The sequence below is a fragment of the Schistocerca americana genome, chromosome 8 (assembly GCF_021461395.2).
Source record: "Schistocerca americana isolate TAMUIC-IGC-003095 chromosome 8, iqSchAmer2.1, whole genome shotgun sequence".
NCBI classification, from domain to species: domain Eukaryota; kingdom Metazoa; phylum Arthropoda; class Insecta; order Orthoptera; family Acrididae; genus Schistocerca; species Schistocerca americana.
The window spans coordinates 239895691-239901690 of record NC_060126.1 but is presented as its reverse complement, the minus strand read 5'-3'; positions in this window follow the sequence as shown (position 1 = coordinate 239901690).

Below are 6000 nucleotides of genomic sequence, written 5' to 3'. Positions count from 1 at the left end.
ACTGAAAGAGGAAAAATTATCTGGAGGATTTTCCGTAAACTAAACAGAATTTTCAGAACTGTACGTCTTACGTGTTTCTGCGTCTGTAACGGGAAGTTTACAACCAACGATTATTACATACATCATGGCAGTCAGACATGGACTTCTAATGCGAAAACCATTTAAAAACTGTATCTTCCAGCGAGACATTAATTCATGATGCGAATTTCTTGGAGGGATAGGATAACAACAAATGGGTGAGGCAACAGAGTTGAGTCGAGAACGTAAATACGAACGTAATGAACCTAAAGTGAAGGCAGGTGGAGTACGTATACAGGTGAATAGACGGAACCGGAGCAATGAGGTTCAGTGCTAAATGCGAAGAGATAAGGAACTATCGCGATGATTAGTTAATGGAAGATGGAAAGGTGCCTTTAGAAAACACGGAGAATCAACTCGGATGCTTATCGCTAAAGACTGTCTTGCACGGAAGTGTGTGGAGTAGATCGTTATGTCGCTATGTGTAAGGTATTGTCTCTTATGCCACTTGTGCTGCACATTATTTCGCTCGAATAACAGCTTAATAGTCGATGAGATAAGTTTTTAAACAGAGCTTTAGCTACTGTAATAACAATCCTTCACAATAGACTTCTGGTTGTGTAGACTGAGGAGACAAGTGCGGAACATTCGATCTACAACATCGGACCACTGGCTATCGACCTAATAGCTGAGAACGCTGTACACTACTCACACGTAACAATGCCCTCACTTGCATTGCACTGTGAAAAATGTGCATGAAATACTTGCCCAGCGTGTCTGTGAAATGTTTTCAGCTTTAAAACAAATGGGAGTTACCGTCCTCTATGTATATCGACAAGGCAATCATCCTACCAAGACCTCCTACCCCGGCACCAAATGGCAAAGCAGCGAATTGCTAACGAGTATTTCTACCGACAGACATCAAAGCAGTAGTGACTGATGGAATAATTCTATAGACAATGGGCCTCGAGTATTCTCTTTGTCGGCTATATTGACAGTTCGTTCCCTTCGCGGCAAGATCAGATGCAGATAGCTTCTATTCAGAGTGTGACAGTTCGATATATTAGCGTCACAATGAAATGAAAATAAATTATTCACATTCACTACTTCCTATAAGTCAAATGCTGTGCCCTTCATTAACCCTCTGTCTGTCAGTGGTTGCCGATGATTTGACAGCGGAACCATGACGTTTACGTGCACTTACTGGCCTCTAGCAATCACCTTCAGTACTCGAATTTGAACGACATACATTTTCTACATCTGACAGCTTCGATACTTTTTATGCAGCCCACCACGAATTTTCCTCTTGTGACAGCCTCTTCGTATCAGTGCGGCATGTGCACCCAGCGTCCTCAGTTATCTGTTGGGTATTTTCCAATCTCTATCTTTCCGTGAAGTTCATACCCTTCTGTAGAATCATGGAATTTATTCCGTGATGTCTTATCACATGTCCTATCGATCTATCGACTCTTCTAATTAGTATTTTCCACACGTGCCTTTCATCGGTTGTTATGCGTAGAACCCACCACATGCATTATCTTATCATTCTAACTCATTTTCTTTCATAGCAGCACAACTCAAACTATTGGATTCTCTTCTTTTCTGCTGTACCTAAAGTCCATTATTCATTACCATACATTGTTGAACTCCAAATGTTAAATTTCAGAAATTTCTTCCTCATTTTAAGGCGTATGTTTGACACTAGCTTAATTCTTTCCGGGAATTCCCACATCGCCTGTGCGATCCTGTTTTTTGTTCTCTCTTTGCTTCGTCCATATTGTGTTATTGTACTCCCAACGTATCAGAATTTCTAAACTTTGTCTGCTTCGTGGTTCACGTTTTGATGTAAAGTTTATCACTAATCTCATTTCTGCAGCTCCTCATTGCTTTCGTCTCTCTTCGGTTTACTCTTATTCCATAGTGTGTGCTAATTCCATTTAACAGACCCTGAAATTCTTTCTCACTTTCAATCAGGGTAGTAATGTCGTCAGTGAATATTATACTGATATTTTTTCATCCTGAAATTTAATCCCACTATTGAACCTTTGTCTCTGACATTGTTTCTTCATGTACAGACTGAACAGTAAGGGAGAAAGACGACGTCTGTCTTACATCGTTTTAGGTCTTCCATCCTTATCGTTGCCTCTTGATTATTGTAAATATCGTATATAACTCGTAACAGCCTTCCCTACAACTTACTCCTATTTTTAAATCATACGTTCCACACTGCAAACAAGTAAATGAAGCTTAACGTATTTCTGAGAAGGATAGATTAAGAAGGTGGGTATTGTGTAATATAGTGAGACACCCCCATCGCTGTAAATGGATGTGTGAACTGTAGTGTTTGATTCTTCTTAACTAATAATATGAACTGTTTTGCAGACGATCATAAAGTGATCTAACCTTGACTTAGCAATGGTTTCCATTTACAGTACTGTCTTGCATCAAAGGTATGACGTTTTATTCACATCAACATCTCTTGGCCAGTGAATTACAATAGTATATATAAACAAAATGCGATCATTCGATATGGATACCAGTAACGTAATAATCGTTCCACGTAGTTGGAAGAAAGTGTGAATCACCCGCCAGTAGTACAATTGGAACAGCAATTACCTTAACGTAAACTATTAATTTGCACATTTCGTCTCCTCCAGTTTACGGCCTCTTTTTCTGTAGTCGGAGTTGTGCAAGTTATACACAGGTTAATACCGTAATTTGCCTCTGTAATAAAAGGTTTGTTAACACAAAACGCGTTTCCTTTCATGTTAATGCATCTTCAGTGGTCATTGTATCAACATCGTTTTTCTTAAAACTCTGTTTGCAACGATCATGAACTGTTTTCATTCTTTAACTTACTACTGTAAACAGTATTTAATTAGTATCATTAATCACAGCTTTGAAGTTTCTTACGGCACTTCTAACGTGTTTCTACGCATATGTGTTACCCTTTTATACAAAGTACTTTCACTGACATAAAATATATTTACTATTTCATCTTGTGTGGGACCAGTGCCATCTCATCATTTTATGTACTTCGTTTTGATATTGCAAAATAGATCTTCTTTTGTATTGTTTTACTGCCAGTGAAAGCACCTGCTACTGCTCTGTTCGTTTATATTTTTCGACTGGTGTGTGTGTGTTTGTGTGTGTGTGTGTGTGTGTGTGTGTGTGTGTACGTGATGAGGGGTGCAATTAAGAGGAGCTAATATGTCCTAACTTCTCTGCATGTAAATTCTTGCTACGCCATGGTACAGTGGTGGGTGATCTACAGTGGGTGCAATGCCTAATTTGTTTGATAGCATTTTTGTGGTGTCTAGAGAGATTATTCCATACGTACTGTTTGTTCTATTTTTTAAATGACGCTTAGTTGCTAATGTTTCTTTGGTCATTTATTATGTGATACTTTTCTATTGCTGCCTTTTGGATTTGAAAGTTCTCCTGTAGGGCTAGGAGATGTTTCTTGTTACTGAAACAGACTATTTTCAAGTCTCTTTCTAGTGTGGTAGGGAGATAATTTTCTTGTATGAGGTGTTTGGAAAATATTGAATGGCTGGTGCCATATTTACATGCTCTTTTATGTTCTTTAAACCATATAGAATGTTCTGCTGGTCTGCCCTAAGTATAGGTCACCACTACTGTTAAACTGTTTGAGCGCATTTTCACTTAGCTGATATCATACATAACAGCAACCCACTCTGCTCTGTACTCAGTAAAGCTCAAGAACACACATGTCACGCCATAGAACAGTCAATGTAAAAACATAATGACAAAATAAAAACAGTTATGGACCAACAAGTACAGTCAAACATCCAACACTTCTAACCTCATCTCATGAACCTCACAGACAGTGAACTTAATGATGAAGAATCGCGACACAAAAGAAAGGTTTAAAATATAATTTAAATGCAAAATTAAATGATCAATGCATAGTAAATTTGATCATGTAATCTGATAATATACCGTATTAATAACAGAGGAAAAACACAAGCACAGTGAACGCAGCTCTAGCAACAGAACTGATAGGCAAATAAATTAAAAATATCATAGATATGACATGAACACAATTAAACAAAAGAGAGAACCACACAAACCCCTAGTGAAAAACAACACAGAGATAACATAATCTTAGCAAAGGTGGACAAGACAACACAATATTTCTAATAGATAAAAAAGAATACGGTACCAACATAAAAGAATTTACTTCACAGAATAAAATCGCAAAACTAAAAAGGGACCCAATGTACAGTTTGCATTCAAAATTAAAAATTCACTAAAAACTAAAGAACACACGTTTGATGACAGATACAAAACTCATGTGGCACCAATGTAACCTAATGCTCCAAAACTCTAGAATCAACCAAAAATTCACAAAGGAAACACTTTCATGAGACAAGTCATAGATTGCAGAAAAACTCATTCATTTCCCTGCCAGGTGAATACTAAATCTACTCGCAGGGCAGGGTAAAGCGTAAAATGACAGAACAGTGAAAACTGGGAACCACCAATAAACAACGTAAAAGGGATATATATTCCAAATACCTGATTTGATGTAGAAAATATGTACTCCACAATCCCAGTCAAAGAAACCATGAAGATAATAGAACAGACCGTAGATACAATCAGTTACAGCTGGAACACATATCAGGGATATGCAAATTCCTACAATTCATTACCGACCAAAATTATTTTGAATTTAATAACGATTCTACATATACGAAGAGAAATTGCCAATGCGATTTGACATTTCAGTAACGTTAGCAAATATTTTCACGAACTAAACAGAACAAATAATATTCCATCAGGTAGAACCAGAAATATACTATACACTACACTGCTGGAGACATATGGATATCCTCTGCTTGATAGACAAACTAGAAACTAAAATAGAAGACCTACATCCTGTGATAAACACACTATGGAAAACACGATTTTAAGTTTAGAGAAAGAATAAGCAGGACAAATAAACTTCCTGCATATATGCATCACAAAGAAAAATAAACAACACTCACTCAGTATTTCTAAGAATTTTTTTTTGCAGAAGGCTTTGTAGTCAGAGCAGCCATAGCCTGCATCTATCACTTTGAAGATAAACATAGCTAAAAATTGCTATGAAATCTAGGTAATGCCATTCTCTTTCCTTATCAGAACATGACTTGATGTTATTGCGCCTGATGATACAGCTAAAATTCTGCAAAACCGGTCGTGCTTATAACGTACTTACAGCTGAAACGGTTTTATCTTCAAACTTTCCAGGAAAATTACCACAACACACACAACATTACATCAATGATGCAACCACCCGCGGTCCCAAAGACAAGCAGCTCTCAGAAAGATGCACTACAGATTAAACACAGGGCCACTTGACAAATAAAACTATTTAAGGGTTAAAACATAATCATTCAAATAGCAAAAAATAGCGTTACCAACAAACTGTAGTTACAAAATTGAATAAAAATTCGAGAAAAAGCATAAAAAGCAAAAGAAAAACATCACACAAATCGAGAGACAGATCACCGACCACAAATGTACATAGCATCAACACCACTACGGCACCAACTTCACAGGCAAGCTTGTACACTCTCACATATAGAAACAAACTGACACACGGAATTGTGAACATGTTTAAGAAACAAGGAATAAAATTAGCTTACCAAAGAAATAACTCTATGTAGAAATATCTTAATAAGGAGGAGGGCACAAACATGCATCTGATATTTAAGTTTTACCAACTGTAGTAAAACAGGTGTGTTGCCTTACACTTACGACAAACAAGGTTTAAAAAACATGAAAAAGCAGAAAACCTACGACCGGAAAACCACCGTCCTAAAAAAATTGCATCAGACACGAAAATAGATTCAGTAGTACGAAACATCTTAAAACTGTACAAGAGAACTCCCACATCCAAAAGGCAATAATAGAAAAGGAACACGTAATAAATGACCAAACAAACATTACCAACCAAACGTTATTTAAACTAAT